Source organism: Megascapheus bottae, chromosome 16 (genome assembly GCF_031878675.1).
Source record: "Megascapheus bottae isolate mThoBot1 chromosome 16, mThoBot2.hap1, whole genome shotgun sequence".
In the NCBI taxonomy this organism is placed as follows: Eukaryota; Metazoa; Chordata; class Mammalia; order Rodentia; family Geomyidae; genus Megascapheus; species Megascapheus bottae.
In genome coordinates, this window is record NC_143524.1 from 35935976 (window position 1) to 35958778 (window position 22803).

Here is a 22803-nt window from a genome sequence, read left to right on the forward strand (position 1 = left end):
ATCATGGATGGAGAGTACATTAATTAAGTTGTTTGCCTTTATGCACTAGGGTATATGTGACTGTGTCTGACTTAGGCAAAAGAGTCACTATGGGCTTCACAACAATAATTAGCTTATACTTAGTTGCTGAACATTAAACAGTACATATTGAGACTGAGTCATTTCCCAGTACAATGCTTTCCAGAGCTATCTTTGCTAAAGAAAAATATATTTACCTTTTCTTCCTATATCAATCATACCATACTTACAATGATATTTCTAGGATATAGTGAAAGTATCAAAATAATCTTTAAGGAAGAAAAGCAAGCCAGGAGTGTGAGCATAGGATGGAACTGTATTTGATGGTTTGAAATCAGAATCTGAAAAATGATGTCAAGATGAATAAATTCTAGTGATCTAATTAACATTGTGGTGACTATTTTTAACAATATTATATTATATACTTGAAATTTATGAAGAGTGTAGTTTTTTTTTTCTTTCCTTTTTTTTGGGGGGGTGGGGGTCGGTTATGGGACTTGAACTCTGGACCTGGGAGTTGTCCTAGAGCTCTTCAGCTCAAGGCTACCTTGTGAGCCACAGCGGCACTTCCAGTTTTCTGGTGGTTAACTGGAGATAAGAGTCTCATGGACTTTAGAGCCTGGGTGGCTTTGAACCATGATCCTCAGATCTCAGCTTCCTGAGTAGCTAGGATTACAGGTGTGAGCCACCGTGTCTGGCTTTCTTTTCCTTTTTAAAATTTTTTTTTGGTTAGTTGTAGGGCTTGAATTAAGGATCTAGGTACTGTCCCTGAGCTTCTTTTACTCAAGGCTAGTACCACTTCTGGCATTTTGGTGCTTAACTCAAGATAAGAGTCTCATGGACTTTCCTGCCCAGGCTGGATTTGAACCAAGATCCTCAGATCTCAGCTTCCTGAGTAGCTAGGATTATAGGAATGAGTCAACCAGCTCCCAGCCAGGAGTGTAGCTACATGCAATGACCTGTACTAGAAGACTTGTAAACTAGCTTGATTGCTGTACCTTGATCATTTTACAATATGAACATCTATCCTATTTATCTTATAGGTGTAAAAAGCATCTTAAATATAAGTGACTTCTATCTGTCAATAAACCCTAATAAGGAGAGAAGAAAGGTAGCATATATAGGTTCCCCCTAAAAAGGAGATGTGCAGTTTGATTTCCAGCTAGTCTGTATGAACTTAATAAGCACCTAAGTACAAGACTGGGGTCCATAAGAATCTTTCCAACTCATCAGAGCAGGTTCACTCCAGTAACCACCTGAGTTGGAAGACTCTACAGAAAAGGAGAAAACTATTTTGTCCAGGAGATTTTATTCTATCTTCTTCCTTCTGGTTTTGTTTCTTTCCCCAAATCTCAGTTACCCTTTTCTCCAGATTCTAGATGACCTACCCTGAATCCAGTAGGTTCCAACATCACTAAGGACTCTTGCTTCAAGTTAAACTCCTATGCTTTCAATATGAGGACCTTAATTTGGGACCAGGAGATAGCATACTAATTAAACTCATTCACATTATACACTGTAATCCTTTTATTCATCGATATAGGAGGAGTAATCTCTTAAAAGAAGGTTCTTTTCCTACTTTTAGAAAAAACTTTGCTTCTAGTAGACAAATAGTAATTCCACTGCAATGTACAATGCGATACTATGATATATATGCTCGTTGTAGAATGATTACCTATCACCCTCATACTTATTGTTCCTTTGTAATTACAAACATGCGTTCTTCTAGCAATATTGAAATATACATTAATAACACTGCAACTGATGAGCAGATCTGACTCTTCCTCTGATGTTGCCCTGTGACCTAGCCCTCTTTTCCCTCAAAAAGTATAATTGCTTTAAAATTAAATCACGAGAAAGAGAGAGGGAGGGAGAGGGAGGGAGGGGGAGAAAAGTAAAGGAAAAGAAAAGGATAGCAACAATTTGAAATTGGAAAGGGAAGGGGGGAAAACAAGATGAGGGGTGGGGGTGGGGGTGAGGGAAATGGGGATCAAGACATGTGAAAAGGTATCAATGTATGTGAATTAATGCACCTTCTATCTGGCAAATATCATGTAACCCTTCTATTAATTACAATAAAAAATATATAGAAAGAAAAGGATAGCAACATTAAAGGATTGCATTCAATGTCCCTGATTTGCTTCTTAAGCCTCTTCCTCCATTTCTTTACCCGCAGGACTCACAAAAGGACTATTCTGGGCCACTCATGACTTACGAGCCAGAGATTGCCAAATTCCACCACGTGAAAATCTTACTTTTCATTTTCGTAAAAACATAAAAATTCTCTCAATAGAACATGCACTGGGGATTAACTATTGGCAACACCAGAATCTACATCAAACCAATGACACTCACCCCCGTCTAACACCATGCAAGCCACCATGCAAGACCTGCTTGCTTTCTACTAAGAAAAGCAAAACCTAGGTTTGATAGCACACAAATTTACCACAGGTGCCTTGGCTCCCACCCACCCTCCAAAGCCCCCTAAGCTACAATAGCAGCTCCGAGTCACATGGAAGGGCCAATCTCAGAGACAATGGCAACCTTGTGCAGCTAGAGGCAGGGGAAAGTAATTGAGAGGCATTTTCTCTACATGCATAGTTTTACTTATTTTTCCTTTATGGTGTGTGTGTGTGTGTGTGTGTGTGTGTGTGTGTGTGTGTGTGTGTGTGTGTGTTTGTGTGTGTTGGGGGTATAGGGAGTGGTGTAGGTTGTGGGACTTGAACTCAGGCCCCCAGTACTGTCTCTAAACTTTTCTGTTCAAGGCTAGTGTTCTACCACTTTGAGTCACAGTGCAACTTCCAATATTCTAGTGGTGAATTGGAGTGCAGACTTTCCTGACTATGCTGGCTTTGAAACTGGATCCTCAGATCTCAGCCTCCTGAACGGCTAGGATTCCAAGTGTGAGCCACCAGTACCCAAGTTTACATTTCTCCTTTCTGAACCTTCAAAATGAAGAGTTCAAATTTATCTTTGATACCTTTTTATCAAATGCCTATATTATATGCCATCTCACACCGTGCAACACACTTTCCAAAAATCTTTCTTCACCAATACTGAAAAAAGGACTATTCTTTTCTTTTTTTTTTTTTTACTAGTCCTGGGAGCTTGAACTTGGGCCTGGGGCACTCTCCTTGGGCTTTCCCAAGACTAGCTCTCTAACACTTAAGCCACCATGCCACTTCCAGCTTTTTCTATGTATGTGGTACTGAGGACTAGAACCCAGAGCTTTGTGCCTGCTAGGCAAGCATTCTACTACTAAGCCATACTCCCAGCCCCAAAGAGGACTATTCTTATTGGCATTTTACAGGTGAGGAGGCTGAATCTAAGCTCAGCTTAAAGCACATCTAATCAACAGCAGAGCTCAGAGCCCAGCCAGGCCTATTAGACTGCACTGCCCATAAAAGGAGGCTATGTCAGGTTGTCCCCAAGTTCAAAGTATCCACAGATATCTGTTCCAACCACCAGCAAGCCCTCATGATATATGATTTTTAAAAAATAAAGGATGTGTAGAACAAATCAGAAGTCAGAAAATCTATCTTGACTAACTCATACACTACACCTCCCCTCTTCAAATGAAAACTGAATAATTTATCTTACACACCTCAACAGTTTGTTTTACATCAAACTGTAACTACCCCCAGGGCTGGTGGCCAGCCACTTACACTAACTATAATATATACTGCAGGACATCTAATCTGATGCAAGTCATATTTCATAGACTCAGCCTTAAATTTTCATTTCTTAAAAATCTAACTTTTGAAACTCAATTTAAGAAACATTTATTAAGGCCTAACATAATTACATGTTTCATGCTTTTGCCTAAGGCATGCTCAAGGTCTACACGAGAAAACAGGCAACCTCACATGCAAACACAAGAAGGGGCAGTCAATTGATCTGAAAAATTTAGAGGAGGCACTACTTAAAGGATGAGTGAAAATTTCTAAAACGGCTAATAGGAGAAAAAAAATATACAACCACAAATTGGAATTATCACTTGGAATAGTCAGTATCTGTGACTAAATAGGTAAGGGAAATAAATAGAGCAGAGGCTGTTTATTTATGAGAATTTGCATGTACCTATGAGGCTTTTTGTTGTTGTTGTTGTTTCCAGTAGTACAGTGACAGGAGTAAATCTAAATTTTCAAAGATAAATAAGCTTACTCAAACATTCTGGCTTTCTCTAACAAAGAAATAAAACATATTATCACATTTTCAGATTTTAGAGGTTCAGTTTGGTTTTGTTCCTTTAGAAAAATACCAAAAAGAATTTCATATAACTCTCAATTTCCTTATTTTTAGTTCAGGCACAGCAGCAGCCTGCGTGTTACAAGTCAAACACCAAGTTGTATCTCATTTCAAAACATTTCAGCACAGGCAAGCCAGAGAGGAAGCAGACTACTCCCCCACCTCTCCCCATTTCAGTACACCTCCACAAGATGGAAAGTAATATTCATAATTAATGTGATCTAAATTCCCCACAAACCTTTTGTTGCTCAACTCATTGATAAAGTCTTGATTAAAAATACAGACATTTTGTCATCCTTACTACATTTACCTCATCTCCAAACTCTCCTAACTGGGTAAAAGCTAATGCTGCCTCTTCTGTCTGGTCAATTATTGCATGGACACAAGGGACCAATTAATGCCATCCATAAAAGCCTGAATCATTCTGTCAATTAACAAGAACTAACTATGTCATCAGATATATTACTGGTGAGCAAGTCTATTTGGTTGCAATATGTCTTGAAGGAGAGCAGTATCAAATGAATCACAATTGACTTGGACAACTGCTAGCATAATTTCGGAAGATGAAAAGACAGATGTGGTAGTTATTAGTGGTCCCCTGAGGAATTACAGCCAAGCAATTGTAATGTGCTAAGACTGCACTAGCAGGTGCCTGCAGTACAAATCAGACAGAGGGTTAAATCAATATTTTCAATTTCTTAGGATCAATCTGGTGTTTGAACGAGATGGAAACTTGTTAGCAATTGGCAGGATGTGTAAATGAAAAGTCAAACTTCTTATTATTTGTTAAAAAGGAATGAGTGTACTGCATCATGCCCTTGGCACAAAGTAATGCTTTCATGATCTAGTAGCTGGGGCATTCACTGAGAATCAAGCAGTTCTTAAATTTTAATAGAGTGCAAAAGGTTAGCTTTATAAAGGTTGAACATTCAAGATCTTTAAAAAATGATTGAAGTGTCAATAGGAAAGTTTTGAGCTGTGACAACAGTACAGTTATTAATGATTAGTGCAAGAAGCAGAAGAAAATGTTAAACCAATGGAAACGGGGGAAAATAAATCTTACCAAGAACTTATAGATTAAGCACAGCCTTGGAAACATTACTACCTTTTCTGTTTCACTAAGAGAAACAGTTTGGCCTTGAGGACAATGTACCAACAATTTTGACTTTTCTCCACTTCCTACACTATACTTTTTCTTTCTTTTTTTTTTTTGCCAGCCCTGGGGCTTGAACTCAGGGCCTGAGCACTGTCCTTGGGCTTTTCTCAAGGCTAGAGCTCTACCACTTGAGCAACAGCACCATTTCTAGCTTTTTTCTATGCATGTGGTACGGAGGAATCGAACCCGGGTCTTTGTGCATGCTAGACAAGCCCTCTACCACTAAGCCAAACTCCTGCCCCACTACACCATATTTTTTTGTTGAACATCTGGATTTAAAAAAAAACAAAACAAAAACTTCTGATAATGGTCCATCGCATTTTTAGTTAGTTTACTTGTTTTGTATTTAGAGATGGACAATCCTTCACAAGACCCAACAATTAAGATCTGCCATATATGACATGATTTTGAGATTATTTTTTTAAGTTTTATTTATTTATTTATTTATTTATTTGCCAGTCTGGGCTTGAGCTCAGGGACTGAGCTCTGTCCTTGGGATTTCTCAAGGCTAGAGCTCTACCACTTGAGCCTCAGCACCACTTCCGGCTTTTTCCTATGTATGTAGTACCAAGGAATCAAACCCGGGTCTTTGTGCATGCTAGGCAGGCACTTTACCACTAGGCCAAACTCCCGGCCCCAATTTTGCGATTATAAACAATAAAATTTGCATCATGATCAGCAAAGTCATGGGGCATGTATACTGAGCACATAAGCATACACACACGCATGCATACACACATGCATGCAGAGTGTGGTCCAATGGAAGGAGTTGAAGAGATCCTATATAACCCTAGGATCTGCAGCTCCATCTCTCTGGATCAGTTACCACCCACTGCTAAAACTATGGCAGGTGTCCTTCCCCTCACATCTGTTTCCTTCTCCTCACATCTGTTGAAAAAGGTTATAAACTCCTGTCTGGCAAACCAATTAGACATGTAAATGCTTTTGAAAATCAAGTGGCATATTTCAATAAGTAAATTTATAAGGAAGCAAATATGAATCTTGAAGCCATTGCACTTTGATGCAAAACTGAGATTATAATATTTTCCTTTGCTTAAAAACACTTCCAGAATCTGCAAACAAAAACAAAAACAAAACCCTAATTCAAACAAGACTATATGAAAACAAAATTTCTGAGACAAAAAGATAATGAGGCAGAACATCCGCCCTCAAGGAGCTTGAGGGGAATATGTACCAATTAATGATAAACAAGCCAGATCTAAGATTGGCTCAGAGCACTGGGGGAATTCAGGGAAAGGAGAAAGCCCTCAGCTGAGGCAGGGGTGTGTGAGGCACAGACTGCAGAAAAGAATTCATGGAAGAAATATTTGAAATAAGCTCTGAAGAAAGATAAGGTTTTACTAGCACTAGGAAAAGGCAAGAGGATGAGAAATAGACAGGCAGGATTCTTAAAGAAGGGACCTCAGATTGGTTGACTCGAAGCCAACAAAAGGAAGAAGGGGAAATTTCAGGTAGAGGGGTTTCTCTGCCAGACAGAAATTACCAATGGACCTGAACAGTGGAAACAGCCTTCAGGATAGTAGAGGAAGAGAGAGAAAGGAGGTCATCAGTTTCCTGCCACATCAGGCCCTGGGACAGACAAAGAGATGGTGGTAGAAAGGCCTGTCTAGGGAGGGAGACCTGCCACACTCTGCCTGTATCTGTCTTTCCCATTTGAGCTGGACATAAAACATCAATAATTATAAATACATGCAATACAAAATTAGTAACATATAATTTATACAGGACTAATATGTACATAGAAATACATGTAACATACTTACTCTAAACAGATTTCTTTATAAAGGATGGTTGTTGATTCCACACAAGCAGCAAGCATCTAAGAACAATGGGGTTGGGCTATGTTGTATAGGAAGGCTGCCTTGCCCCAAAAGAGATGAGGCTTGCGTTATCAGTCCCTGCCTACAAAAATACAAGAACAGGCCCAGTCCTAGGATGTGTAATGGACTTCCCAGATCTGTTTTAACTCCTCCTATGGTCTAGGACTTAAGAGCTATGACATCAATCCTAGAGCTTTGCAGCAGATTGTCCAGGAAGAGGGCGAACAAGCCAACCAACAGGGGCTAACCCATTTCCTGCCAAGACAGACACAATATAAATTGAAAAATTAAAAAATGAACAATGCTGACGTACCCAGGGATTTCTGATTTAAAATAGTAACAATGGGGACAGTTGCCTTCACATTCACAGCACATGTTAAAGAAATGATCAAGGAATCAACGGAAGAATCCTCAACATCTTGGCATTACAGAAGAATGTGGAATCGAGATGACCTCCATCAAATGCATCCACATCTTCCCTACTCCAGGCCCCTTGTACACTCCTGCCTCATCCATCCACTAAGATGTTCCCACAACAGCCTTGGAACTGGGCAGGGCAACCAGCCCTCCAACCTTACTGCAGAGGGAGCGGTAATTTTTCAGTCCTCAGTATGCTCTCACTCTGTGTGTCTGTGCACATGCATACATGAGTGCCAGTCCTGGGATTTGAATTCAGGGCCTGGGGCCCTGTCTCTGAACTTTTGTGTTCAAGGTTAGTATTTTACCACTTGAACCACAGCTATACTTCCAGACTTTATGGTAGCTAATTAGAGGTAAGTTCTATATTTGTTTTTTGCCAGTCCTGGGCTTGAGCTCAGGGCCTGAGCACTGTCCTTGGACTTTCTCAAGGCCAGAGCTCTACTACTTGAGCCTCAGCACCACTTCCGGCTTTTTTCTATGCATGTGGTACCGAGGAATCTAACCTGGGTCTTCGTGCATGCTAGGCAAGCACTCTAGGCCAAACTCCCAGCCCGTCATGGACTTTCTTGCTGGGCTGGCTTTGAACCGTGATCCTCTTATCTCAGCCTCCAGGGTAGCTAGGATTACAGGTACGAGCCACCAGTGCCAGGCCATGTTCATTCTTTATTTAGTCCTTACCACCCTCAACCACCTTATTACACTCTACATACTCATATTTTACAAGGCTGAGCCAGGGGACCTCCCCCCACCTACAATTCTCTTTATGTACAAGTCACCCTCAATGTCTCTACAGCAAAATCATCTCATTAAGCATCTTATCTTCTCAATTGGAAGTGTCTTCTCCATGGATTTCTATACACTCTTTATCCTGCCCAACACATCAATTAAAAGTCCTTTAATATCTCTGTGATGTCTGTTATGGAGAATTAAAGCATACACCTTATTCTTGTCCTGAAAATCATGACTAAGTAAGGCATAGGTACAATCTGTAGGGTACAGCAAATATATATAATTGTAGCTCTGACAGTATACAGCAAGAACCTAGCAAAAGCACATCACATGTTTGTGCTTCCTCACCACCCAAACTAACAAGAGAGTTCAATAAATACATGGATAAAAAAAAAAAGACAACTATTCAGCCTCCGTAGGCATATTTTTAATCATTGTTCAAAAATCAGCAAGGAGAAATTCAAATCCTTCCCTTTGGTTTAGACTCTACTTCTAAAAACAAAATAGGGTAAGTAATGTCTTATGCTTTAATCACAGCTGGTGTAACTGCTAGGAAGAATCCAGCTGTTCCTCAAGGCTTGTGTACTATCCCCAGGAGCCCCTGAGTACAAGGCAGAGCTGAATGGGCTAGGTAAAGAGTCTCTGATAGGGTGATATTCAAGGAGTCCTCACCACACAGGGGAGAGATATCAGGTAGGTAGGTAACACATTATTCTCTCAACTGTTCATTCTGAACAACTACCTGGGGCCATTATGGGAGGATCTGAAAAGTCAACTGAACACCTGAGTCTCTGCTTCAGAGAATCCAAGGGTCTATGTTAGAATACACCAGATACAAATTCAGCCAGCTGTACTTCTTCAGGTAACCCCTCTAGCCTGATGTCCCTGATAGCACCACCAATATATCACAAAGTGATGGCTTAATAGTCATGAGACAAAAAAAAAAAACAAAACTTAGAGATAAGTAGATGGTAAAACTGTACTGCAATGTTGTTGGTAGGGGAGGGAAGAGGAGGAGAAAAGAGAAAAGCTATACCTTTAAGAAATTAAACTCGCAAAACCAGCTTTTGAAACTAAAGTTCAGCAAAGAAGAGCCAATAAAAATGCTGTAACTTGAAACCAACCCACATAGCACAGAAAGAAAGGAGACCAGCAGTGCCCAGTTTGCAGGACAAGAAGCTAATTGAGTTGACTGTCTGCTGCATAAGCTATAAAATAAGTACATAAAGAACAATCTGAACATACAGCACCATCAGTTATACAAAAAGGCTTGAATGTCCCAGGCCACATTACAGCTTCAACAAGTAGGGTGATTGTTCCAGAAGGCTGCTCAAGGAAAGAATGGATAATTAGGGTCCTTGTGAATCAAGTGTCCACCAGGAAGAGATCCTCCATCTCTCAGAAGTGGCATAGTGGTACTCTTGGTCCTGGAGTGTCAAACTGTGTTGTGTTTTTCTTAAATGATCTCCATTGAAAGTCATGAGGCACATAAACACAGTTTTTAACCAAATAAGCCAGTAACCTGTTGCATTGTGGCCATCTCCCCTTCATCAGAACCCATACTTCCCTTCAAATTTCAGCAATGTCAACTTCCCCCTTACTTATGTATTATTCCATTGGCTAAAGGGGAGGGAAATTGATAAAGGCATCCTTCTGAGCTATCCTGAGACAAAGGAAGGCCAACAATTAATATCAAGTCCCAAAGTTTGTCCAAATGGTTTGAAGAAAACAGATAAATACCTTTAGTCTTATGAATCTGAAAAAATTCTCTAATTCATCATGGAAAAAAAAAATCTTCTTTGCTCCATAAATGGAGGAAATAAGCAATAAGCGAGCAGGATGTATGGACTCCCAGAGGAGAAATCTTTAAACTGGATGTCTGATCCCTGAAACAAACAGCCCAAATGACCTAATGCCAGCATATCTGAGTTCAAACCCCTGAGATTCCTCAAGAGTTGTATCATTTTAAGCAAGCCATTAGCTTACATGAGCTTCACATTTTCCCCACGCTTTCTAGGGTTGTTGAAAGAACAAAATGAGTATGCCTGGGAACTTCGCTTGACTACATGTGAGTCTATAGCTTTACCTACGTGAAAACCTGGAAAATCCTAGTATCCCATGAATGCTTAGTTTTGTATACACCAGGAAGATGCCTAGGAGATGGAGAGAATTGGATGGTACAGTTCTTGACTGGGATGAACAAGCTAAGATTCTGAAGATGTAAGTTCAGGGATAAGGCAAAAGCAAGTAAGACTGGCCAGAGATAGTGAGTCTAAATGTTTTTTTTTTGTTTGTTTGTTTTCCTGGCTTCACTTAATTCTTTTGCATTTAAGAAAGCCCACTGGGTTCTATCCAGAAGGCTTACAGCTCTAAAAACAATAACAATAGTAACAGAACTGGTGAGTGGCACCTTACTAAATCCTAGAGGGATGATCAGAGACAGAGAGCTGAGAGAAAATCCCTCTTGCCCTTTAGTTACTCTATGAATTCAAACCATGGGGAGTACAGCAGCCCCAAAGGAAATCATGTCTAGAGTGACTACAAAAAAAGAGAGAGAGAGAGAGAGAGAGAGAGAGAGAGAGAGAGAGAGAGAGAGAGAGAGAGAGAGAGAGAGAGAAATAGTTTCCAACCTTTCAGTTTCAGTTAAACTATATCTTAAAAAGACATCAGCATGCAATGAATAGCAAAACCTATGACAGGAAGCTTCAAGGTCTGAGCCCTAAACCTCAAAAATCAAGCTCGACAATCAAATTGTAGCAATATTTATTAATAATGAGTTTCCATACGCCAGGCACAGTGTTAAACTTTTAAACACATCTTCATTTGATGCATAAAGCAATTCTAAAGGAAAAGTAATTTCGCAGATGAGGTAAAGAACTTGATGACATTAAATTACTAGCCAAGGTTTTGCACAGCTTGCAAGAGGTGAACCATGATCTGAATTCAATCACATTGATTTCAAGTCCCATGCTAACTCCTATCACACCATGGTCTATGCCCATTTCCTATTCTGCTGTTCTTTTCTTGAAAACTATTCATTCACAAAATTTTCTTTGCAGAAGAACCAAAAACATATGGGATCCCCCACTCTCGAGGCCCACTAAATCCACAATTAATGGTAAAAAGCTATATCTAATGTACAAACCCAACACAACTTTCAGATTCTTCTCCAAGTATATGGTTTTTTTTCTGGAAAGGATTGATTAAAACATATAACATAGCAGAGATCCAGATTAGCCCAAATAGTGTTGTAATTTTGAGTGATTCATTTTTTAATAAGAGAAAAAAATACATTGAATAGGTAAAAACCACTAAATTAATAGTTGATTGTTTAGTTTTTGTATTGTTTTATTAGCTAAAGAAAATTCTGAATGTTAACAAGACTTGAACAATGTGTTTTAAGCAGGTTGTATTCTGGGTTCCTATCTAAAACTCCTTGGCAATTCCAGGTCATGAGCGTTTTGTACTATCTCTTCCACAAGATTTAATTTTAGCTTTTTTACTTAGGTTTATGATCTACTGAGTGCTATTCTGGACATGGTATGAAGTAACATTCCAAAATTATCTTTTTTGTATGTGGATATCCAATTATCCTGGCACCATTTATTGAAGACTACTAACTTAGACTGATCTACTTTTGAACTGCTTTGGCACCTTTGCAGGAAAATCAATTAACAATAATGTAATAGTATATTTTTAGGCTCTCAATTCTCTTCCATTGTCTATCCTTACACTAAATACAGCCATGATTACATTAGCTCTGTACTAAATTTCAGAATTAGCTCTATACTAAATTTCAGAACTAACAAACACGTATTAGCATTATTTTATTCACCATGGATGCTCTGAAAAGCTGCATGTCAGGAAATACTGTCAAATTACATTTTTAAAAATGCTAGAAATTTTTCAGAAGGCTGAGATCTGAGGATCAAGGTTAAAAGCCAGCCCAGACACAAAAGAACATTGAGACTCTTATCTCTAACTCCTAGAAAATGGGAAGTGGGGCTTGGCTCAAGGGTAAGGCAGTAGCCTTGAGTTGAAAAGCTCAGGGACAATACCTAGGCCCAGGGGTAGGGCAGTAGCCTTGAGCTGAAGAGCTCAGAGACAGTGCCTAGCCCATGACCCCCCACCCCCCAAAAAAGCTAGAAATTTTATAAGTATTGCAATGAACCTATAAATCAGTTTGTGGGAAATTAACAATGACTCCATGAAGATTGACTATCTCACCATTTATTTCAATCTTTAATTTTTCTCAGCAATGTTTTAATATTTTGTAGTGTTAAATGTATAAATTTTACTCTTATTTCATGAATTTGTAAGAATCTTATTCTTTGCTGCTTTTGAAGTTATTTCCAGATTACTGCTATTATATGAAAGCAGTGCTGACTTTTATATGTTAACCTTGAATCCTATAAGCTTTCCAAACTAATTATTAATAGAGTCCTCGGTATTTTTTAACACATCCTCAAGTTCTACAAAGAGAAGTGGCAGAGAAGGAGGAGGAGGAGGATGGGGAGGGGGGGGAGGGGGAGGAGGGGGAGGAAGTGGGGGAGGAGGGGGAGGGGGGGTGGTGGTGGAGGTGGTGGTGGTGGTCAAGTAATCTACCCAAGATTATAGCTAGAAAGTGCTCACTATTAGGGTTTGTCATTTAGGAAAGGCTCAACAGTGCTACTTACAAGTCCTACCAGGTTTTTATCATTTCTTAAAGAAATCAGACACACAGTCTGGTTAGCAAAGTGAAGGAGAACTCCTAGTTCTCTTTACTGTCCTCAGCTGCCCTGTTACTACTGAAGTCTTGCTGTAGAAAATACACGAAGACCTGGATTCAATTCCTCAGTACCACATACATAGAAAAGGCCGAGGCCAGGAGTTTGGCCTAGTGGTAGGGTGCTTGCCTAGCATGCACGGAGACCCAGGTTCAATTCCTCGGTACTATATACATAGAAAAAAGCCGGAAGTGGTGCTGTGGCTCTAGTGGTAGAGCTCTAGCCTTGAGAAAGCCCAAGGACAGTGCTCAGATCCTGAGCCCAAACCCGGGACTGGCAAAAAAAAAAAAAAGTATTAGAAAAAGCTGGAAGTGGTACTGTGGCTGAAATGATAGAGCTCTAGCCTTGAGAAAGCCCAAGGACAGTGCTCAGGCTCTGAGTTCAAGCCTCAGGACTGGCAAAAACAGGGAGGGAGGGAGGGAGGGAGGGAGGGAGGGAGGGAGGGAGGGAGGGAGGGACGAAAAAGAAATCTAGCATGTATTTTTTTTATATGTTTTTATTTTATTTATTTATTGCCAGTCCTGGGCTTAAGCTCAGGGCCTGAGCACTGTCCTTGGACTTTCTCAAGGCTAGAGCTCTACCACTTGAGCCTCAGCACCACTTCTGGCTTTTTTCTATGTATGTGGTACCAAGGAATCGAACCCGGGTCTTCATGCATGCTAGGCAAGCACTTTAACCACTAGGCCAAACTCCCGGCCCTAGCATGTATTTTTTTAAACAGCTAGTCAATCACCTACTAATATTGTCTTAAAATGTAAAAACTACAAATTAAACTAGAACAAGGTTCTCAATAACTCTTTTAGTTCACTTGTCTGCACAACATGTAATCAGCACATGCTCTGAAGATTATCCCAATAAGCTTTGAAAAAAGAACAGTCATTAGATAAAATCATGAGATAATTGCATGGTTCTCTGGGTTGGGAGTTACTAATACGGATGTTAATTTTGTCTATGCAGCTACACTGACAGCAGAATGAGGGCGCTCCAGAAACTGAAGTCAATTCCTGTAGAAAGGCTTCATACGGCATAGCTCTGCAAGAAGCGTAATGGGGATAAGTTTTCTGCTTCGCTCATGAGCACACTAAGGTCCAGGCCCTGGAAAGAGCATTGCCCTCCCCAGCTATACTCCTTCTGCCAATTAAGTCGCCAAGGCAAAGCCTTCATGTTCCAACCTTCTGCTGGACTAAGAAGAAGCTTGAAATGGATGACAGGAGCCAAACAATGGCAGCAATGACAGAATACACACACCACACAAACATATCTCCCACAAAGTGGTTTCCTGGCAACATAAAGTTATAGCATGTGCATTATGGCTCCTTCAAAACAATTATTTGGATAACTGTGTCTGCACCTAAATAGAAAAGAGATGATCCATATTTCACTTGACAGAAGATAAGCACAGGCAAGAGAGAGTTTAAGGGAGAGGGAGATTACATATGTATGCCCAAAGTTCACATACTTAATATTTGGCTATGGGTTCCACTCAGGTTGGTCAATAGCTTGATCTTCCTGAAGAGCCATAATTCAGGATTCCAAAAGTCAGTATAAAAGGGGTAGGGGTGTGTATATGTGTGTGTAAATGTGTAGGCAGGCCCTTGTACACTGGAAATAAAACAAGGGACAGCCTAGCTGTTACATAGAAAAAAAAAACATTTGCATCCAGGTCAAGTTAAGTCAATGTGACTTGTGGTCTATCCACAGTACAGAAAGGCACAGCCTCTTGTGTCCCAGAAAGAATATTGGTCCTAAGAATATATCAAAACAACCAGTCTCCAAAAGGCTCAACATGTAACTTGGGCATTGCTCTGGAGATCTCTCACCATTAAGAACACTAAGAATAGTATTGCAATTGGACTCTTAATCCTGAGGTCAAACTCAGAGTTCAATTTCCTTGTCTTAGATTCTTCTCAAGTATCATGATTTTTGTATATTGCCAAAAGAATGAAAATCCACATATTTGGGTTTACTAAAAGAACAAAACTAAAATCAAATTGCCTAGATTCAAATTCTAGCACTCCCACTTAGGAATCCTGAGATTTAACATGTGGGCCTCTCAATTTCTCCAATCTACTAAAGCTATCTCCTAGGATAATTTAGAGAATTAAGATGAGTTTATTTATATAAAATAAGAGGTATAAAAAAAACTTAATTATAATGACAGATGGAGTTTATCCATGGGACTCCAGGAACGCCCTCAGATATAAAAATCCATAGATGATCGATATAAAATGGCATTGTTTTTAATATAGCCTATGCCCATCTTCCTCTGCACTTCAAATCATCTCTGGTTTACTTATATAGGTATATATAAAATGTAAACACAAACTAATACAGTACAAATACCATATGTCATACTATATTGTTTTCAGAACAATGATAAGGGAATAAAACCTCGATATATTGAACACAGACATGACTTTTATTTCTCCATATATTTTCCACCTGCTGATGGTCACAGAGTCATATACAAGGATAGGCAACTGCAAACTGCTTTCTTAATATACACACATGAAAACACTAGGATTCTCAGAGAAGTAACTGCTTACATCTTATTTACTCATCTTTAATCCTTTTCAGCAATCTAACTTCTTGGATGAAAACCCTAGGTGTAAAGACATAGATCTTGATGGACATTATACAACCAGTATGTTGACCCTTAGCCACCACCCTGGCACTATAACTTCCGCTTCCCCATGAAACAGGAATTTCTTATTGCATAAGTCTAACTCAGCAGTATTCCCAGCTCCTGCCAGGCTTCTCACATATTTACCAACTTCAGAGCTTTAGTGACATAGTTCTGACACACCTCAGAAAAGCAATGACATGAAGTGCCTGCATAACTACAATCACAACCCACATGGCCAAGAAGAATGCAAACAGATACCTGAATGAGGTGCAGCCTGAAAGTCTACCCAGAGGCCTGTGCCTGCTGTATGCTAACTGCTAGATGGCTCAACACCTCTCAGAGATCTCAAGAGAAGAGCAGAAGTAGTGTTCCCATCCCAAAGATTTCCAAGAACCACCAAGCTATATGGGTTGGGTTCTAATTTCCCATTGTTATGTTGAGAGGACATTCAAAAAAGGCCTGAGAGAGTGATGACAGAGTTTATGTCCACACTATTAGGCAATATTCTCTTGCAGGAGGATTTGGTTTTAACAACATCCAGACATTTTCAATGTATCAATTTATATGATCTAATTAGGTAATTTGTATGATTTAGTCTCAGAAGCATTTGGGAACTAGATCAGGATCACAGAACTAGGGAGTGATGGGACTGAGGACCAAATTTAAAATCTGGTTACCACATTTTCACAAAACAAATGGCAAACCTAGAGGAATCAAATGGTACTACAGCATCACTGCAAATATTTGTCATGCCAGGCCCTCAAAATGAGGTGAGCTAAAAGAATCTAGCCTTGGATGGTAATGAGAATAGTGAAAGTAAACAAATGGAAGGATAGGAGCTGTTTTCTGAAAGTCTGCTCAGCCAGGTTAAGGGCAGACAGGCTTTATGAGAAGCCAAGGCAAGGGCTAAACAAAGCAGACAGAAAGGAACATCACTCAGAACTACTACCACTTTTACTCCCTCACCTCCAAGCCCTTCCTCTGCTACCAGCCTGTATCTCCATGGAGTCAGGCAAAGTAGGGTTTACATAATATTCACACTTACTCTGTCATTTTGAAACTTAATATTGAAGTTAATTCATGTGCATGAACAGAAAAATAAATCATGGTAATAATGAATGTGGCTTAACAGGGGAAAACAGCAATCACAATCCCACAGCCCAAACAAATCAAGGGTCTTCATTTGTCTGGATTCTGTTCTGGCCATTGCCCCTGAAACAGTAGCCACAACCATGGACCAGACAGTACTTTATGTTTTTCATATAATTGCATTTCCTCTCTCCACCCAAGCATGTCAAATAACCCTGGCAAGTTGCTTGCTACGCTGAAGCCTTCTTTTAGGGTGTTTCAATTTCATCACTAATGAAGACAACTGATTTCAAACAGGCTCAGTGGCATGTCTGACTTGTAAGTCTTTGAGATCATGGTTTGGGTGAGAAGGAGAATGCTTTAGGGTGGGAAAAGATGAAGAAGGGGGAAACAATATGCCTTTCTTTTCAGGAGACAAAGTGCAATAGATTAGAGCTATGGATAGTCCCATGGGTGTGTTGGCTGGGAGTGACACACAGCCATGGCGTTGTGACGATGAGGCCACTCTCTACTCCCTCAGAATAGCAGTGCCCCATGCACTGAAGAAAACTTCTGTAGGAAGAGTCCAGGACAGACTACATTCAAACCACACTATGTCATATACCTTCATTGCTTAAGATCTGTGCCACATGGTTCTACACTGGTGGAGGAGCTAATACTCCATAGAATGGGGTATGCTGCGCCTTTATGACCCATCATTCTTGTTTTTACCTTTCTTCCCTTGTTGCACAGCTCTGAGCTCCAACTACCAGGATCCTGCCCCCCTCCAGCCACTGGTCTCTCAGTTCCTTTACCTCCTGAAGCTGCCCTCAACGAACTGTGAGTATAAGTTTTGTCTTTTGAAAGCCAGTAAACCATTTCATGGTATGTAAAATGACATATTGTTAGCCTACCAGAGCAAATGATATAAAACTAGGTCAACATATTGCAAACATACACTTTTAAAACTTTTTAATACATACCACAAACAATGCATAAGATATTAATAAAATAAATAAAAGAGAAAACTCTGGCAATTTTTTTAAGATGCCTTGTGTAAGAGTACCTGCGATGAAAATGTCACGGTGTAGCCACCTGATTCCTTGCACTGGAGGATGACACTTAAATGCAAGCCTTTCAACCAGCTGGTCCTATTACATGGCTTACAAGTGCCCCCTTGTCAGTATTGTAGCTAATGTACGTTATAGATTATCCAGAACAATCCCAGTTCCAAAAGTTCTCGGTGTTCCATAAACCATCAAAAGTAATCCCAATTCCTATAGATCTTCCAGGCTTCCTGTGAATCAGCAAGCAGTAACAAAACCTTGAACATACAAGGAGCCCTAGCCTGAGGTTCAAAATACATTCAATGCTGCTCTATGTTCTGCGTCTGTTTCCTATTTGTAGTTCTCTTGCAAAATCTAAGAGTGATCAATCACTTCATACTAGCTTCAGTCAGTAAAGGACTAGGCTGACTCACATAGTTTTCCTCATTCCCACCACTAAGCATGATAAAGACTACAAGTATTTCCGGTGCAATTATAAATTGCATCTGCACACCCCAGCTTGTGAGTGCCTCTGGACAATTTCACACTACTCTGATTCAATGTCTCCCTGTTGCTCTCGAAGCTTGAAAAACCCACTGATATTGAATCGCCTTGGACAGAGAAGGCAATTATGAGAACTCTATGTGAGGGAAGAGAGGAGGGCTCTAAAGGAAGTCACATACAGAAAGAAGGGCAGCTCCACAGAGCAGGACTTAACCGATCCTCTCCTACACAATGGGCTTGCTAGATGTCCTGACTCTGCACCATGGATCTCATCTCCAAATTCATACAGTCCCAGCTGCACCCCAAAGCCTTACCTCCTCAGCTTTATTTTTAAATCTCTGAAAGAGCTTAATGAGATCTAGCTACATGAGAAATAACCAAACTACATTCACTTTTGATCAAATGTTCTGATCAAAACATTAACAGTAGTTCCAAAGATGCAATGACCCCAGATTTAATGAAAGTAGAGTACAAAGCTTAGAAAAGTGTAGAAGTGAAGATACATTCTTAGCACACCAGCTGGAAGAACACTAAGCATGCAATTTTTTTTATAACGAGAGTTTGGGACAAAGGTTAAAAATAAAGGTGTTTAATGATTACTGGAGGCAACCACCCACATATATGAAATGTAATGAGAGCATGTCTCCTAATTTCCTATAGGTTGCCTGCCAAATTCCTTCCTCCTTCATACGAAGACAGAATCTGCACTGTTTTCTTTGCCATACAGATATGCCCATGTCATTATAAACAAACGCCGCTTTCTTCGCAGCTAATAACCACAATGTGTGGGTAAGAAACCTCTCCAGTATAAATCCTTGGGGACAAGGCTACATTGTGGGCATTAAATAATTATAACAATCTGACATGAGTCAGAGGATTGTTTCTCAATGGCCCTGCTGCACTTCCAAGTTTAAAGTCAACCCCGAACTCTCTTTCCTGGCACTCTGTCCATGTGCTAGGCTATTGGGAAACAATCCTCATTCTTTATAGTTCAGTCCCATTGCAAAGAGCTGGCAATGTGGGCACTCATGAAATATTAACACGATACATTGATTTTTTTATAAGTGTGGCCAACAGTGGATCAATTATATTACTATGAAAAGCTTTTCATCATTTGGGGGGCATCGAGATCTCATTTCTGGACAGCACATAGATAATGGAGTCAACAGTTTTGAAGAGGTGGCACTCTCAGGCACAGAATACATTAAACATAATAGATGTTTACAATCCACCAAAGAAAGAAAATGTTTACATCTGGCAAAATGATTAAAACAGGATACAACAGATCCAACATGTTGTGAATTAAGTGTATGCCAATTTCTCCCCATAAACAAGAATAGAGAAATTGCACAGGCTGATAACTTCATTCCCTTTCTGGTCAACAATTATTTATCCATACTTCCTTCAAAAGCAAAACCTCCTAATTTGGAGCACCAGCCTGAGTTTTTGCTCACCTGACAGCAAGTGAATACGAGACACACTTTTCTTTAATGGAGAACCCTCACATAGATTTTGGAAGAACATGTCATCAGATGTAGAAACAAACACTATTCTAAGCCAGCAGGCCTCTGACCCCGATGCACAGTGCATCATGGAAAATAGAATGGGACAAGCAACAATATGTTCTCTACTTTCCTGTTTTAAAACCCAAGTAACCTGTGTCTAGCTATTCTCCACTAAACTAGGGGCACCTCAAGAACATGACTTGAACCTTTTTCATCTGGAGATTCCTTTTGCTACTCTGAACATCTATACAGATGCAGTAAATGAACAGCTATAGAATGTGCACTCTCCCTACTTCTCTAGAAGCTTTGTGTATAGAAATTCAACTCTTAGTACTGGTCCATGAAGTTGAAAATATTACCCAACAGGATATCTTCCTGATCGCCAAGAATAGGAGTCCACTGGGAAATGCTCCCAATAAGTAAGCAAATGCTTTCAGTTTGGGAGGTTTGAAAACCACTAGAATATTCACCAAAAGGCCAAGGAGACCAAGTTTTTGGGCTATTCCTGAGATCACCTGAAAAATAGCCAGGCAGAAGCAAAGGGGATCCAGGACATAGGACAGTATCTTTATGTAAGACAACTATTATTTGTAAACCCCACTTGCCAGACAGTCTAGTGGGTATGCAGTCACATATATACTAGGAAGAAATTGGCCTAGGTTGGGCAATTTGCCTTCCATGGAGCCCCAAAAAGAACATGTTGTAATGACATTGGGTTTAATTTAAAAGTACCCAAGTGCAAGCATGGTTCAAAGTGGTAGAGGTTCAGAAGACACCTGGCATCAGCCAATCAATGGCTGTCCAACAAAGAACAGAAGATAGGGCAAAACCCTCAATCCTCTGAAAAACTCAAAGGACTTCAGTCAAGAGCAACTCAAAATGCAGAGTGCTGAAATAAGTAGTTTAAAAGGATAGTGTTTATGATTTTGCTGCTTTCAAAGGAGGCAAGAGCTGGGCATAGTGGCTCATACTTGTTATCCTAGCTACTCAGGAGGCTGAGATCTGAGGATCAAGGTTCAAAACCAGCCCAGGTACAAAAGGACCTGAGACTCTTACCTCCAATTAACCTCTAGAAAATGGGAAGTGGGGCTTGGCTCAAGGGTAGGGTGGTAACCTTGAGCTGAAGAACTCAGGGACAGCGCCCAGACCAAGTTCAAGCCCCATGACTCACACACACACAAAAAAGTGCCTCTTGATTGTTGGGACTATAGGTGAAAAGTACTGTACCTGACTATGGGTTGAAAAAAGAAAAAGTATGTGATTACTGAATCTTGAATTCAGGCTTCATACACTCTTGCTTTGCTTTCTCGCTCATGAATGGTGCTACTACCACTTGAGCATGCTTCTTGTCTGGCATTTTCCTGCTTAACTGGATATAGGAGTTTCCCAGACTTTTCTTTCCTATGCTGGCCTTGAAGTAAGTCCTCCAGGTCTCAGTTACCTGAGTAGCTAGAATTATAAAATGACAAACTTTGAAGAACAAAATCCATTTCCCTGAGGAAATATTCTACAAATGAGGGCAGCAGCCTCTCTATCACAAAGGGGAGGAAAAGGGCAAATAGGCTACCCAGCTATGGCAGCTCTGAAAAAGGGAAACACAGTTTCCCTTTTAAATTTATCTTCTCTGAGATTTGATGAAAGGGGGTCTGGAGCCATAGATTGAAACTTCCCCCTTATCCATAAACAAAAGCAGCTTTGATGTTGACCAACTTACCAGATTCTCTCTCTTTTCAATCCTAGTTTATCAACAGCACCATCTCCATTAAGCACTTAGTCTATAACCATTAGGGAGACCAGTTCTGCACTGGGTGACTCTCCAGAGAGAAATGAAGGAAAAAAGTCACACACCTTACCTTGATGCACACAGCCCATAGTACTCTGGGACAATAAGAGGATGGATAGCTACATTTGAGTTCAGCATTCCTGGCTCTGTCACTTGATACGGTGTGAAGAGTTTCCTAGCAGCTTCAAACTCTCCACCCTACTTGCTGTGACATTAAATCTGAGTAGAGATTCTCCAGAACTGTTTTATGTTGGACATCATTGCTTTGGCTTCTAAATCTGGTCTTCCCATCAATGACACAGGGGTAGGACCCTGCATCCATGACTGGCTTCCTGAAGCCAGAGGCACCTTCCTGGCCCTGCCACAGAGCTTCTTTCCATGCCAAATTCTTAGGCTAGGTCAGCAAGGACTTGAGGCTCAAAGAGTTCAATTATACTCCTTCAGTACAGACCAGAGCCCACTTGCACCCACTCCTACTACCTCCTAAGGTTCCAGTAGCTGCATACACAAACATTTTAAAGGAAACAAATTTAGCCTTCAAAAGGCAGAGTGGAACCAACATTCAAGCACAGCTCTGCCTCCATGCCTTGCTAGGGAAACAATCCACTGAAGAAAGACACTCTATTGCACTCCTGGGGCGTCCAGGTGACCTCTGAGGCCTCATTCTGACCATTGAGGCCTCTCAATGGTTAAAATGTAGTCTTCAGTCTCATCTACACATCCTCCTTCCAGAGAGCAAACAATGACCTACACTGTCAGCAAGGCCACTTTCCTCCCCTCCCACATGTCAGCCCTGGTGACCAGTAGGATGAGGGGGATAGGCAGAAGCAGGGGTAAAGTGAGAAACAGCTCCCAGAAAAGCTTGTTTATAACGGAGAGTCAAGAACCTGGAGGCAGTGCCAGCTGGGATAGAAACAACAACATTGTGGCACTTGTACAGGGCAAAATCCTGGTGGTCAGCATCTCCCACCATATCTAGGAAAGCCTACACCAGCTGGACTCTACCTTCGGTAATGATACCTGCCTCAGCAAGCTGAACCTGAGGATCTCCCAGATGAATCGGGAGCTCAATATATGACCCTACAGCACCATT

At 40.5% G+C, this 22803-nt stretch overlaps 1 protein-coding gene across 4 annotated transcripts in view; it reads right to left on the reverse strand.

The window, feature by feature from the left end:
• Tead1 (TEA domain transcription factor 1) overlaps positions 1 to 22803 on the reverse strand; it is a 247125-nt gene that overhangs the window by 104643 nt on the left and 119679 nt on the right. The window lies entirely within an intron of this gene.